The sequence below is a fragment of the Triturus cristatus genome, chromosome 8 (assembly GCF_964204655.1).
Source record: "Triturus cristatus chromosome 8, aTriCri1.1, whole genome shotgun sequence".
Taxonomy (NCBI): domain Eukaryota; kingdom Metazoa; phylum Chordata; class Amphibia; order Caudata; family Salamandridae; genus Triturus; species Triturus cristatus.
In genome coordinates, this window is record NC_140591.1 from 1088750183 (window position 1) to 1088767574 (window position 17392).

Genomic DNA, 17392 nt, shown 5'->3' on the forward strand with positions numbered 1-17392 from the left:
TTACAATTTCTGACCATCTGGAGAAAGTTCGACAGGTCACGGGTGATCGTTTTTCATCAGAAAATTGTTTTTTTGGACTTTAGAAAACTTTATTCAAAATGTCATTTGGATTGAGCCTCATGTTGAATAACTTCTTTTTAAAGCCTCCATTTGACCAAAATTGCCATTTTTGCAGACTTTTTCTCCTACTAAAAAGCTTCTATTTCGAACAATTTCAGGCATTTAAAAGACTCTAAACACACTTATTTTAGTTACAAAAGTGATAATTCACATGCAATTGTCATTTACAGTCAAAAAATCGAACATAAAAAAATTACAATTTCTGACCATCTGGTGAAAGTTTCACAGGTCACTCCACTGGTCATTGTTTTTCATCAGAAAATTGTTTTTTTGGACTGTAGAAAAATTCATTCAAAATGTCATTTGGATTGAGCCTCATGTTGACTAACCACTTTTTAACGCCTCAATGTGACAAAAATTGCCATTTTTGCATACTTTTTCTCCTACTCAGAACCTTCTATTTCTACCAATTTCAGGCATTAAAAAGACTCTAAACACACTTATTTTAGTTACAAAAGTGATAATTCACATACAATAGTCATTTACAGTCAAAAACTTAAACAATAAAAAATTACCAATTCTGACCATCTGGAGAATGTTCGACAGGTCACGGGACACTGTTTTTCATCAGAAAATTTATTTTTTTGACTTTAGAAAAATGTATTCAAAATGTCATTTGGATTGTGTCTCATGTTGAATAACTACTTTTTAAAGCCTCAATGTGACCAAAATTGCAATTTTTACAGTCTTTTTCTACTACTCAGAAACTTCTATTTTGACCAATTTCAGGCATTAAAATGACTCTAAACACAATTATTTTAGTTCCAAAAGTGATAATTCACATGCAATAGTCATTTACAGTCAAAAAATTAAACTTAAAAAAATTACAATTTCTGACCATCTGGAGAAAGTTCGACAGGTCACGAATCATCGTTTTTCATCAGAAAATAGTTTTTTTGGACTGTAGAAAAATTCATTCAAAATGTCATTTGGATTGAGACTCATGTTGAATTACTACTTTTTAAAGCCTCCATGTGACCAAAATTGCAATTTTTACAGACTTCTTCTCCTACTAAAAAGCTTCTATTTTGAACAATTTCAGGCATTTAAAAGACTCTAAACACACTTATTTTAGTTACAAAATTGATAATTCACATGCAATAGTCATTTACAGTCAAAAACGTAAACAATAAAAAATTACCAATTCTGACCATCTGGTGAATGTTCGACAGGTCACGGGACACTGTTTTTCATTAGAAAATTTATTTTTTTGACTTTAGAAAAATGTATTCAAAATGTCATTTGGATTGAGCCTCATGTTGAATAACTACTTTTTAAAGCCTCAATGTGACCAAAATTGCAATTTTTACAGTCTTTTTCTACTACTCAGAAACTTCTATTTTGACCAATTTCAGGCATTAAAATGACTCTAAACACAATTATTTTAGTTCCAAAAGTGATAATTCACATGCAATAGTCATTTACAGTCAAAAAATTAAACTTAAAAAAATTACAATTTCTGACCATCTGGAGAAAGTTCGATAAGTCACGGGTCACCGTTTTTCATCAGAAAATGGATTTTTTGGTTTATAGAAAAATGTATACAAAATGTCATTTGGATTGAGACTCATGTTGAATTACTACTTTTTAAAGCCTCAATGTGACCAAAACTGCCATTTTTACAGACTTTTTCTCATACTCGGAAGCTTCAATTTCGACCAATTACAGGCATTGAAATGACTCTAAACACACTTATTTTTGTTCCAAGAGTTCTAATTCACATGCAATAGTCATTTACAGTCAAAAAATTAAACATAAAAAAATTACAATTTCTGACCATCTGGTGAAAGTTCGACAGGTCACGGGTCATTGTTTTTCATCAGAAAATTGTTTTTTTGGACTGTAGAAAAATTCATTCAAAATGTCATTTGGATTGAGCCTCATGTTGACTAACCACTTTTTAACGCCTCAATGTGACCAAAATTGCTATTTTTACAGACTTTTTCTCCTACTGAGAAGCTTCTATTTCTGCCAATTTTAGGCATTAAAAAGACTCTAAACACACTTATTTTAGTTCCAAAAGTGATAATTCACATGCAATAGTCATTTACAGTCAAAAAATTAAACATACACAAATTACAATTTCTGACCATCTGGAGAAATTTCGACAGGTCACGGGAACTGTTTTTCATCAGAAAATTGATTTTTTGGACTGTAGAAAAATGTATTCTAAATGTCATTTGGATTGAGACTCATGTAAAATAACTACTTTTTAAAGCCTCAATGTGACCAAAATTGCCAATTTTTACAGACTTTTTCTCCTACTCAGAAGCTTCTATTTCTGCCAATTTCAGGCATTAAAAAGACTCTAAACACACTTATTTTAGTTCCAAAAGTGATGATTAACATGCAATAGTCATTTACAGTCAAAAAATTAAACATAAAAAAATTACAATTTCTGACCATCTGAAAAAAGTTCGACAGGTCACGGGTCACCGTTTTTCATCAGAAAATTGATTTTTGGGACTATAGAAAAATGTATACAAAATGTCATTTGGATTGAGACTTATGTTGAATTACTACTTTTTAAAGCCTCAATGTGACCAAAACTGCCATTTTTACAGACTTTTTATCCTACTCAGAAGCTTCTATTTTGACCAATTTCATGCATTAAAATGACTCTAAACACACTTATTTTAGTTCCAAAAGTGATATTTAACATGCAATAGTAATTTACAGTCAAAAAATTAAACGTAAAAAAATTACAATTTCTGACCATCTGGAGAAAGTTCGACAGGTCACGGGTCACCGTTTTTCATCAGAAAATGGATTTTTTGGACTGTAGAAAAATGTATTCAAAATGTCATTTGGATTGTGCCTCATGTTGAATAACTACTTTTTAAAGCCCCAATTTGACCAAAGTTGCCATTTTTACAGATTTTTTATCCTACTCAGAAGCTTCTATTTCGACCAATTTCAGGCATTAAAATGACTCTAAACACATTTATTTTAGTTCCAAAAGTGATAATTCACATGCAAAAGTCATTTACAGTCCAAAAATTAAACATAAAAAATTACAATTTCTGACCATCTGGAGAAAGTTCGACAGGTCACGGGTCACCGTTTTTCATCAGAAAATGGATTTTTTGGACTGTAGAAAAATGTTTTCAAAATGTCATTTGGATTGAGCCTCTTGTTGAATAACTACTTTTTAAAGCCCCAATTTGACCAAAGTTGCCATTTTTACAGATTTTTTATCCTACTCAAAAGCTTCTATTTTGACAAATTTCAGGTATTAAAATGACTCTAAACAAACTTATTTTAGTTCCAAAAGTGATAATTCACATGCAATAGTCATTTACAGTCAAATAATTAAACATTAAAAAATTACAATTTCTGAACATCTGGAGAAAGTTTGACAGGTCACAGGTCATTGTTTTTCAACAGAAAATTCATTTTTTGGACTGTAGAAAAATGTTTTCAAAATGGCATTTGGATTGAGCCTCTTGTTGAATAACTACTTTTTAAAGCCCCAATTTGACCAAAATTGCCATTTTTACATATTTTTTATCCTACTCAAAAGCTTCTATTTCGACAAATTTCAGGCATTAAAATGACTCTAAACGCACCTATTTTAGTTCCAAAAGTGATAATTCACATGCAATAGTCATTTACAGTCAAAAAATAAAGTTAAAAAAATTACAATTTCTGACCATCTGGAGAAAGTTCGACAGGTCACGGGTCATCGTTTTTCATCAGAAAATTGTTTTTTTGGACTGTAGAAAAATTCATTCAAAATGTCATTTGGATTGAGACTCATGTTGAATTACTACTTTTTAAAGCCTCTATTTGACCAAAATTGCCATTTTTACAGACTTTTTCTCCTACTAAAAAGCTTCTATTTTGAACAATTTCAGGCATTTAAAAGACTCTAAACACACTTATTTTAGTTACAAAAGTGATAATTCACATGCAATAGTCATTTACAGTCAAAAAATTAAACATAAAAAAATTACAATTTCTGACCATCTGGAGAAAGTTCGACAGGTCACGAATCATCGTTTTTCATCAGAAAATAGTTTTTTTGGACTGTAGAAAAATTCATTCAAAATGTCATTTGGATTGAGACTCATGTTGAATTACTACTTTTTAAAGCCTCCATGTGACCAAAATTGCAATTTTTACAGACTTCTTCTCCTACTAAAAAGCTTCTATTTTGAACAATTTCAGGCATTTAAAAGACTCTAAACACACTTATTTTAGTTACAAAAGTGATAATTCACATGCAATTGTCATTTACAGTCAAAAAATCGAACATAAAAAAATTACAATTTCTGACCATCTGGTGAAAGTTTCACAGGTCACTCCACTGGTCATTGTTTTTCATCAGAAAATTGTTTTTTTGGACTGTAGAAAAATTCATTCAAAATGTCATTTGGATTGAGCCTCATGTTGACTAACCACTTTTTAACGCCTCAATGTGACAAAAATTGCCATTTTTGCATACTTTTTCTCCTACTCAGAACCTTCTATTTCTACCAATTTCAGGCATTAAAAAGACTCTAAACACACTTATTTTAGTTACAAAAGTGATAATTCACATACAATAGTCATTTACAGTCAAAAACTTAAACAATAAAAAATTACCAATTCTGACCATCTGGAGAATGTTCGACAGGTCACGGGACACTGTTTTTCATCAGAAAATTTATTTTTTTGATTTTAGAAAAATGTATTCAAAATGTCATTTGGATTGTGTCTCATGTTGAATAACTACTTTTTAAAGCCTCAATGTGACCAAAATTGCAATTTTTACAGTCTTTTTCTACTACTCAGAAACTTCTATTTTGACCAATTTCAGGCATTAAAATGACTCTAAACACAATTATTTTAGTTCCAAAAGTGATAATTCACATGCAATAGTCATTTACAGTCAAAAAATTAAACTTAAAAAAATTACAATTTCTGACCATCTGGAGAAAGTTCGACAGGTCACGAATCATCGTTTTTCATCATTTGGATTGTGTCTCATGTTGAATAACTACTTTTTAAAGCCTCAATGTGACCAAAATTGCAATTTTTACAGTCTTTTTCTACTACTCAGAAACTTCTATTTTGAACAATTTCAGGCATTTAAAAGACTCTAAACACACTTATTTTAGTTACAAAATTGATAATTCACATGCAATAGTCATTTACAGTCAAAAACGTAAACAATAAAAAATTACCAATTCTGACCATCTGGTGAATGTTCGACAGGTCACGGGACACTGTTTTTCATTAGAAAATTTATTTTTTTGACTTTAGAAAAATGTATTCAAAATGTCATTTGGATTAAGTCTCATGTTGAATAACTACTTTTTAAAGCCTCAATGTGACCAAAATTGCCATTTTTGCAGACTTTTTCTCCTACTAAAAAGCTTCTATTTCGAACAATTTCAGGCATTTAAAAGATTCTAAACACACTTATTTTAGTTGCAAAAGTGATAATTCACATGCAATAGTCATTTACAGTCAAAAAATCAAACATAAAAAAATTACAATTTCTGACCATCTGGAGAAAGTTCGACAGGTCACGGGTCACCATTTTTCATCAGAAAATGGATTTTTTGGAATGTAGAAAAATTCATTCAAAATGTCATTTGGATTGAGCCTCATGTTGACTAACCACTTTTTAACGTCTCAATGTGACCAAAATTGCCATTTTTACAGACTTTTTCTCCTACTCAGAAGCTTCTATTTCTACCAATTTCAGGCATTAAAAAGACTCTAAACACACTTATTTTAGTTACAAAAGTGATAATTCACATACAATAGTCATTTACAGTCAAAAACTTAAACAATAAAAAATTACCAATTCTGACCATCTGGAGCATGTTCGACAGGTCACGGGACACTGTTTTTCATCAGAAAATAGATTTTTTTTACTTTAGAAAAATGTATTCAAAATGTCATTTGGATTGAGCCTCATGTTGAATAACTACTTTTTAAAGCCCCAATTTGACCAAAATTGCCATTTTTACAGACTTTTTCTCCTACTCAAAAGCTTCTATTTCGACCAATTTCAGGCATTTAAATGACTCTAAACAAACTTATTTTAGTTCCAAAAGTGATAATTAACATGCATTAGTCATTTACAGTCAAAAAATTGAACATAAAAAAATTACAATTTCTGACCATCTGGAGAAAGTTCGATAAGTCACGGGTCACCGTTTTTCATCAGAAAATGGATTTTTTGGTTTATAGAAAAATGTATACAAAATGTCATTTGGATTGAGACTCATGTTGAATTACTACTTTTTAAAGCCTCAATGTGACCAAAACTGCCATTTTTACAGACTTTTTCTCATACTCGGAAGCTTCAATTTCGACCAATTACAGGCATTGAAATGACTCTAAACACACTTATTTTTGTTCCAAGAGTTCTAATTCACATGCAATAGTCATTTACAGTCAAAAAATTAAACATAAAAAAATTACAATTTCTGACCATCTGGTGAAAGTTCGACAGGTCACGGGTCATTGTTTTTCATCAGAAAATTGTTTTTTTGGACTGTAGAAAAATTCATTCAAAATGTCATTTGGATTGAGCCTCATGTTGACTAACCACTTTTTAACGCCTCAATGTGACCAAAATTGCTATTTTTACAGACTTTTTCTCCTACTGAGAAGCTTCTATTTCTGCCAATTTTAGGCATTAAAAAGACTCTAAACACACTTATTTTAGTTCCAAAAGTGATAATTCACATGCAATAGTCATTTACAGTCAAAAAATTAAACATACACAAATTACAATTTCTGACCATCTGGAGAAATTTCGACAGGTCACGGGAACTGTTTTTCATCAGAAAATTGATTTTTTGGACTGTAGAAAAATGTATTCTAAATGTCATTTGGATTGAGACTCATGTAAAATAACTACTTTTTAAAGCCTCAATGTGACCAAAATTGCCAATTTTTACAGACTTTTTCTCCTAATCAGAAGCTTCGATTTCTGCCAATTTCAGGCATTAAAAAGACTCTAAACACACTTATTTTAGTTCCAAAAGTGATGATTAACATGCAATAGTCATTTACAGTCAAAAAATTAAACATAAAAAAATTACAATTTCTGACCATCTGAAAAAAGTTCGACAGGTCACGGGTCACCGTTTTTCATCAGAAAATTGATTTTTGGGACTATAGAAAAATGTATACAAAATGTCATTTGGATTGAGACTTATGTTGAATTACTACTTTTTAAAGCCTCAATGTGACCAAAACTGCCATTTTTACAGACTTTTTATCCTACTCAGAAGCTTCTATTTTGACCAATTTCATGCATTAAAATGACTCTAAACACACTTATTTTAGTTCCAAAAGTGATATTTAACATGCAATAGTAATTTACAGTCAAAAAATTAAACGTAAAAAAATTACAATTTCTGACCATCTGGAGAAAGTTCGACAGGTCACGGGTCACCGTTTTTCATCAGAAAATGGATTTTTTGGACTGTAGAAAAATGTATTCAAAATGTCATTTGGATTGTGCCTCATGTTGAATAAATACTTTTTAAAGCCTCATTGTGACCGAAATTGCCATTTTCACAGACTTATTCTCCTACTCAGAAGCTTCTATTTCGACCAATTTCAGGCATTAAAATGACTCTAAACACATTTATTTTAGTTCCAAAAGTGATAATTCACATGCAAAAGTCATTTACAGTCCAAAAATTAAACATAAAAAATTACAATTTCTGACCATCTGGAGAAAGTTCGACAGGTCACGGGTCACCGTTTTTCATCAGAAAATGGATTTTTTGGACTGTAGAAAAATGTTTTCAAAATGTCATTTGGATTGAGCCTCTTGTTGAATACCTACTTTTTAAAGCCCCAATTTGACCAAAGTTGCCATTTTTACAGATTTTTTATCCTACTCAAAAGCTTCTATTTTGACAAATTTCAGGTATTAAAATGACTCTAAACAAACTTATTTTAGTTCCAAAAGTGATAATTCACATGCAATAGTCATTTACAGTCAAATAATTAAACATTAAAAAATTACAATTTCTGAACATCTGGAGAAAGTTTGACAGGTCACAGGTCATTGTTTTTCAACAGAAAATTCATTTTTTGGACTGTAGAAAAATGTTTTCAAAATGGCATTTGGATTGAGCCTCTTGTTGAATAACTACTTTTTAAAGCCCCAATTTGACCAAAATTGCCATTTTTACATATTTTTTATCCTACTCAAAAGCTTCTATTTCGACAAATTTCAGGCATTAAAATGACTCTAAACGCACCTATTTTAGTTCCAAAAGTGATAATTCACATGCAATAGTCATTTACAGTCAAAAAATAAAGTTAAAAAAATTACAATTTCTGACCATCTGGAGAAAGTTCGACAGGTCACGGGTCATCGTTTTTCATCAGAAAATTGTTTTTTTGGACTGTAGAAAAATTCATTCAAAATGTCATTTGGATTGAGACTCATGTTGAATTACTACTTTTTAAAGCCTCTATTTGACCAAAATTGCCATTTTTACAGACTTTTTCTCCTACTAAAAAGCTTCTATTTTGAACAATTTCAGGCATTTAAAAGACTCTAAACACACTTATTTTAGTTACAAAAGTGATAATTCACATGCAATAGTCATTTACAGTCAAAAAATTAAACATAAAAAAATTACAATTTCTGACCATCTGGAGAAAGTTCGACAGGTCACGGGTGATCGTTTTTCATCAGAAAATTGTTTTTTTGGACTTTAGAAAAATTTATTCAAAATGTCATTTGGATTGAGCCTCATGTTGAATAACTTCTTTTTAAAGCCTCCATGTGACCAAAATTGCCATTTTTGCAGACTTTTTCTCCTACTAAAAAGCTTCTATTTCGAACAATTTCAGGCATTTAAAAGACTCTAAACACACTTATTTTAGTTACAAAAGTGATAATTCACATGCAATTGTCATTTACAGTCAAAAAATCGAACATAAAAAAATTACAATTTCTGACCATCTGGTGAAAGTTTCACAGGTCACTCCACTGGTCATTGTTTTTCATCAGAAAATTGTTTTTTTGGACTGTAGAAAAATTCATTCAAAATGTCATTTGGATTGAGCCTCATGTTGACTAACCACTTTTTAACGCCTCAATGTGACAAAAATTGCCATTTTTGCATACTTTTTCTCCTACTCAGAACCTTCTATTTCTACCAATTTCAGGCATTAAAAAGACTCTAAACACACTTATTTTAGTTACAAAAGTGATAATTCACATACAATAGTCATTTACAGTCAAAAACTTAAACAATAAAAAATTACCAATTCTGACCATCTGGAGAATGTTCGACAGGTCACGGGACACTGTTTTTCATCAGAAAATTTATTTTTTTGATTTTAGAAAAATGTATTCAAAATGTCATTTGGATTGTGTCTCATGTTGAATAACTACTTTTTAAAGCCTCAATGTGACCAAAATTGCAATTTTTACAGTCTTTTTCTACTACTCAGAAACTTCTATTTTGACCAATTTCAGGCATTAAAATGACTCTAAACACAATTATTTTAGTTCCAAAAGTGATAATTCACATGCAATAGTCATTTACAGTCAAAAAATTAAACTTAAAAAAATTACAATTTCTGACCATCTGGAGAAAGTTCGACAGGTCACGAATCATCGTTTTTCATCATTTGGATTGTGTCTCATGTTGAATAACTACTTTTTAAAGCCTCAATGTGACCAAAATTGCAATTTTTACAGTCTTTTTCTACTACTCAGAAACTTCTATTTTGAACAATTTCAGGCATTTAAAAGACTCTAAACACACTTATTTTAGTTACAAAATTGATAATTCACATGCAATAGTCATTTACAGTCAAAAACGTAAACAATAAAAAATTACCAATTCTGACCATCTGGTGAATGTTCGACAGGTCACGGGACACTGTTTTTCATTAGAAAATTTATTTTTTTGACTTTAGAAAAATGTATTCAAAATGTCATTTGGATTAAGTCTCATGTTGAATAACTACTTTTTAAAGCCTCAATGTGACCAAAATTGCCATTTTTGCAGACTTTTTCTCCTACTAAAAAGCTTCTATTTCGAACAATTTCAGGCATTTAAAAGATTCTAAACACACTTATTTTAGTTGCAAAAGTGATAATTCACATGCAATAGTCATTTACAGTCAACAAATCAAACATAAAAAAATTACAATTTCTGACCATCTGGAGAAAGTTCGACAGGTCACGGGTCACCATTTTTCATCAGAAAATGGATTTTTTGGAATGTAGAAAAATTCATTCAAAATGTCATTTGGATTGAGCCTCATGTTGACTAACCACTTTTTAACGTCTCAATGTGACCAAAATTGCCATTTTTACAGACTTTTTCTCCTACTCAGAAGCTTCTATTTCTACCAATTTCAGGCATTAAAAAGACTCTAAACACACTTATTTTAGTTACAAAAGTGATAATTCACATACAATAGTCATTTACAGTCAAAAACTTAAACAATAAAAAATTACCAATTCTGACCATCTGGAGCATGTTCGACAGGTCACGGGACACTGTTTTTCATCAGAAAATAGATTTTTTTTACTTTAGAAAAATGTATTCAAAATGTCATTTGGATTGAGCCTCATGTTGAATAACTACTTTTTAAAGCCCCAATTTGACCAAAATTGCCATTTTTACAGACTTTTTCTCCTACTCAAAAGCTTCTATTTCGACCAATTTCAGGCATTTAAATGACTCTAAACAAACTTATTTTAGTTCCAAAAGTGATAATTAACATGCAATAGTCATTTACAGTCAAAAAATTGAACATAAAAAAATTACAATTTCTGACCATCTGGAGAAAGTTCGATAAGTCACGGGTCACCGTTTTTCATCAGAAAATGGATTTTTTGGTTTATAGAAAAATGTATACAAAATGTCATTTGGATTGAGACTCATGTTGAATTACTACTTTTTAAAGCCTCAATGTGACCAAAACTGCCATTTTTACAGACTTTTTCTCATACTCGGAAGCTTCAATTTCGACCAATTACAGGCATTGAAATGACTCTAAACACACTTATTTTTGTTCCAAGAGTTCTAATTCACATGCAATAGTCATTTACAGTCAAAAAATTAAACATAAAAAAATTACAATTTCTGACCATCTGGTGAAAGTTCGACAGGTCACGGGTCATTGTTTTTCATCAGAAAATTGTTTTTTTGGACTGTAGAAAAATTCATTCAAAATGTCATTTGGATTGAGCCTCATGTTGACTAACCACTTTTTAACGCCTCAATGTGACCAAAATTGCTATTTTTACAGACTTTTTCTCCTACTGAGAAGCTTCTATTTCTGCCAATTTCAGGCATTAAAAAGACTCTAAACACACTTATTTTAGTTCCAAAAGTGATAATTCACATGCAATAGTCATTTACAGTCAAAAAATTAAACATACACAAATTACAATTTCTGACCATCTGGAGAAATTTCGACAGGTCACGGGAACTGTTTTTCATCAGAAAATTGATTTTTTGGACTGTAGAAAAATGTATTCTAAATGTCATTTGGATTGAGACTCATGTAAAATAACTACTTTTTAAAGCCTCAATGTGACCAAAATTGCCAATTTTTACAGACTTTTTCTCCTACTCAGAAGCTTCTATTTCTGCCAATTTCAGGCATTAAAAAGACTCTAAACACACTTATTTTAGTTCCAAAAGTGATGATTAACATGCAATAGTCATTTACAGTCAAAAAATTAAACATAAAAAAATTACAATTTCTGACCATCTGAAAAAAGTTCGACAGGTCACGGGTCACCGTTTTTCATCAGAAAATTGATTTTTGGGACTATAGAAAAATGTATACAAAATGTCATTTGGATTGAGACTTATGTTGAATTACTACTTTTTAAAGCCTCAATGTGACCAAAACTGCCATTTTTACAGACTTTTTATCCTACTCAGAAGCTTCTATTTTGACCAATTTCATGCATTAAAATGACTCTAAACACACTTATTTTAGTTCCAAAAGTGATATTTAACATGCAATAGTAATTTACAGTCAAAAAATTAAACGTAAAAAAATTACAATTTCTGACCATCTGGAGAAAGTTCGACAGGTCACGGGTCACCGTTTTTCATCAGAAAATGGATTTTTTGGACTGTAGAAAAATGTATTCAAAATGTCATTTGGATTGTGCCTCATGTTGAATAACTACTTTTTAAAGCCTCATTGTGACCGAAATTGTCATTTTCACAGACTTATTCTCCTACTCAGAAGCTTCTATTTCGACCAATTTCAGGCATTAAAATGACTCTAAACACATTCATTTTAGTTCCAAAAGTGATAATTCACATGCAAAAGTCATTTACAGTCAAAAAATTAAACATAAAAAATTACAATTTCTGACCATCTGGAGAAAGTTCGACAGGTCACGGGTCACCGTTTTTCATCAGAAAATGGATTTTTTGGACTGTAGAAAAATGTTTTCAAAATGTCATTTGGATTGAGCCTCTTGTTGAATAACTACTTTTTAAATCCCCAATTTGACCAAAGTTGCCATTTTTACAGATTTTTTATCCTACTCAAAAGCTTCTATTTCGACAAATTTCAGGCATTAAAATGACTCTAAACGCACCTATTTTAGTTCCAAAAGTGATAATTCACATGCAATAGTCATTTACAGTCAAAAAATAAAGTTAAAAAAATTACAATTTCTGACCATCTGGAGAAAGTTCGACAGGTCACGGGTCATCGTTTTTCATCAGAAAATTGTTTTTTTGGACTGTAGAAAAATTCATTCAAAATGTCATTTGGATTGAGACTCATGTTGAATAACTACTTTTTAACGCCTCAATGTGACCAAAATTGCCATTTTTACAGACTTTTTCTCCGACTGAAAAGCTTCTATTTCGACCAATTTCAGGCATTTAAATGACTCTAAACACACTTATTTTAGTTACAAAAGTGATAATTCACATGCAATTGTCATTTACAGTCAAAAAATCGAACATAAAAAAATTACAATTTCTGACCATCTGGTGAAAGTTTCACAGGTCACTCCACTGGTCATTGTTTTTCATCAGAAAATTGTTTTTTTGGACTGTAGAAAAATTCATTCAAAATGTCATTTGGATTGAGCCTCATGTTGACTAACCACTTTTTAACGCCTCAATGTGACAAAAATTGCCATTTTTGCATACTTTTTCTCCTACTCAGAACCTTCTATTTCTACCAATTTCAGGCATTAAAAAGACTCTAAACACACTTATTTTAGTTACAAAAGTGATAATTCACATACAATAGTCATTTACAGTCAAAAACTTAAACAATAAAAAATTACCAATTCTGACCATCTGGAGAATGTTCGACAGGTCACGGGACACTGTTTTACATCAGAAAATTTATTTTTTTGACTTTAGAAAAATGTATTCAAAATGTCATTTGGATTGTGTCTCATTTTGAATAACTACTTTTTAAAGCCTCAATGTGACCAAAATTGCAATTTTTACAGTCTTTTTCTACTACTCAGAAACTTCTATTTTGACCAATTTCAGGCATTAAAATGACTCTAAACACAATTATTTTAGTTCCAAAAGTGATAATTCACATGCAATAGTCATTTACAGTCAAAAAATTAAACTTAAAAAAATTACAATTTCTGACCATCTGGAGAAAGTTCGACAGGTCACGAATCATCGTTTTTCATCAGAAAATAGTTTTTTTGGACTGTAGAAAAATTCATTCAAAATGTCATTTGGATTGAGACTCATGTTGAATTACTACTTTTTAAAGCCTCCATGTGACCAAAATTGTAATTTTTACAGACTTCTTCTCCTACTAAAAAGCTTCTATTTTGAACAATTTCAGGTATTTAAAAGACTCTAAACACACTTATTTTAGTTACAAAATTGATAATTCACATGCAATAGTCATTTACAGTCAAAAACGTAAACAATAAAAAATTACCAATTCTGACCATCTGGTGAATGTTCGACAGGTCACGGGACACTGTTTTTCATTAGAAAATTTATTTTTTTGACTTTAGAAAAATGTATTCAAAATGTCATTTGGATTGTGTCTCATGTTGAATAACTACTTTTTAAAGCCTCAATGTGACCAAAATTGCAATTTTACAGTCTTTTTCTCCTACTCAGAAGCTTCTATTTTGACCAATTTCAGGCATTAAAATGACTCTAAACACACTTATTTTAGTTCCAAAAGTGATAATTCACATGCAATAGTCATTTACAGTCAAAAAATTTAACTTTAAAAAATTACAATTTCTGAACATCTGGAGAAAGTTTGACAGGTCACAGGTCATTGTTTTTCAACAGAAAATTCATTTTTTGGACTGTAGAAAAATGTTTTCAAAATGGCATTTGGATTGAGCCTCTTGTTGAATAACTACTTTTTAAAGCCCCAATTTGACCAAAATTGCCATTTTTACATATTTTTTATCCTACTCAAAAGCTTCTATTTCGACAAATTTCAGGCATTAAAATGACTCTAAACGCACCTATTTTAGTTCCAAAAGTGATAATTCACATGCAATAGTCATTTACAGTCAAAAAATAAAGTAAAAAAAATTACAATTTCTGACCATCTGGAGAAAGTTCGACAGGTCACGGGTCATCGTTTTTCATCAGAAAATTGTTTTTTTGGACTGTAGAAAAATTAATTCAAAATGTCATTTGGATTGAGACTCATGTTGAATTACTACTTTTTAAAGCCTCTATTTGACCAAAATTGCCATTTTTACAGACTTTTTCTCCTACTAAAAAGCTTCTATTTTGAACAATTTCAGGCATTTAAAAGACTCTAAACACACTTATTTTAGTTACAAAAGTGATAATTCACATGCAATAGTCATTTACAGTCAAAAAATTAAACATAAAAAAATTACAATTTCTGACCATCCGGAGAAAGTTCGACAGGTCACGGGTGATCGTTTTTCATCAGAAATTTTTTTTTTTGGACTTTAGAAAAATTTATTCAAAATGTCATTTGGATTGAGCCTCATGTTGAATAACTTCTTTTTAAAGCCTCCATGTGACCAAAAGTGCCATTTTTGCAGACTTTTTCTCCTACTAAAAAGCTTCTATTTCGAACAATTTCAGGCATTTAAAAGACTCTAAACACACTTATTTTAGTTACAAAAGTGATAATTCACATGCAATTGTCATTTACAGTCAAAAAATCAAACATAAAAAAATTACAATTTCTGACCATCTGGTGAAAGTTTCACAGGTCACTGGTCATTGTTTTTCATCAGAAAATTGTTTTTTTGGACTGTAGAAAAATTCATTCAAAATGTCATTTGGATTGAGCCTCATGTTGACTAACCACTTTTTAACGCCTCAATGTGACCAAAATTGCCATTTTTGCATACTTTTTCTCCTACTCAGAACCTTCTATTTCTACCAATTTCAGGCATTAAAAAGACTCTAAACACACTTATTTTAGTTACAAAAGTGATAATTCACATACAATAGTCATTTACAGTAAAAAACTTAAACAATAAAAAATTACCAATTCTGACCATCTGGAGAATGTTCGACAGGTCACGGGACACTGTTTTTCATCAGAAAATTTATTTTTTTGACTTTAGAAAAATGTATTCAAAATGTCATTTGGATTGTGTCTCATGTTGAATAACTACTTTTTAAAGCCTCAATGTGACCAAAATTGCAATTTTTACAGTCTTTTTCTACTACTCAGAAACTTCTATTTTGACCAATTTCAGGCATTAAAATGACTCTAAACACAATTATTTTAGTTCCAAAAGTGATCATTCACATGCAATAGTCATTTACAGTCAAAAAATTTAACTTAAAAAAATTACAATTCATGACCATCTGGAGAAAGTTCGACAGGTCACGAATCATCGTTTTTCATCAGAAAATAGTTTTTTTGGACTGTAGAAAAATTCATTCAAAATGTCATTTGGATTGAGACTCATGTTGAATTACTACTTTTTAAAGCCTCCATGTGACCAAAATTGCAATTTTTACAGACTTCTTCTCCTACTAAAAAGCTTCTATTTTGAACAATTTCAGGCATTTAAAAGACTCTAAACACACTTATTTTAGTTACAAAATTGATAATTCACATGCAATAGTCATTTACAGTCAAAAACGTAAACAATAAAAAATTACCAATTCTGACCATCTGGTGAATGTTCGACAGGTCACGGGACACTGTTTTTCATTAGAAAATTTATTTTTTTGACTTTAGAAAAATTTATTCAAAATGTCATTTGGATTGTGTCTCATGTTGAATAACTACTTTTTAAAGCCTCAATGTGACCAAAATTGCAATTTTACAGTCTTTTTCTCCTACTCAGAAGCTTCTATTTTGACCAATTTCAGGCATTAAAATGACTCTAAACACACTTATTTTAGTTCCAAAAGTGATAATTCACATGCAATAGTCATTTACAGTCAAAAAATGTAACTTTAAAAAATTACAATTTCTGACCATCTGGAGAAAGTTCGACAGGTCACGAATCATCGTTTTTCATCAGAAAATTGTTTATTTGGACTTTAGAAAAATGTATTCAAAATGTCATTTGGATTGAGCCTCATGTTGAATAACTTCTTTTTAAAGCCTCCATGTGACCAAAATTGCCATTTTTGCAGACTTTTTCTCCTACTAAAAAGCTTCTATTTCGAACAATTTCAGGCATTTAAAAGACTCTAAACACACCTATTTTAGTTACAAAAGTGATAATTCACATGCAATAGTCATTTACAGTCAAAAAATCAAACATAAAAAAATTACAATTTCTGTCCATCTGGTGAAAGTTTCACAGGTCACTGGTCATTGTTTTTCATCAGAAAATTGTTTTTTTGGACTGTAGAAAAATTCATTCAAAATGTCATTTGGATTGAGCCTCATGTTGACGAACCACTTTTTAACGCCTCAATGTGACCAAAATTGCCATTTTTACAGACTTTTTCTCCTACTCAGAAGCTTCTATTTCTACCAACTTCAGGCATTAAAAAGACTCTAAACATACTTATTTTAGTTACAAAAGTGATAATTCACATACAATAGTCATTTACAGTAAAAAACTTAAACAATAAAAAATTACCAATTCTGACCATCTGGAGAATGTTCGACAGGTCACGGGAACTGTTTTTCATCAGAAAATTGATTTTTTGGACTGTAGAAAAATGTATTCAAAATGTCATTTGGATTGAGCCTCATGTTGAATAACTACTTTTTAAAGCCCCAATTTGAACAAAATTGCCATTTTTACAGACTTTTTCTCCTACTGAGAAGCTTCTATTTCTGCCGATTTCAGGCATTAAAAAGACTCTAAACACACTTATTTTAGTTCCAA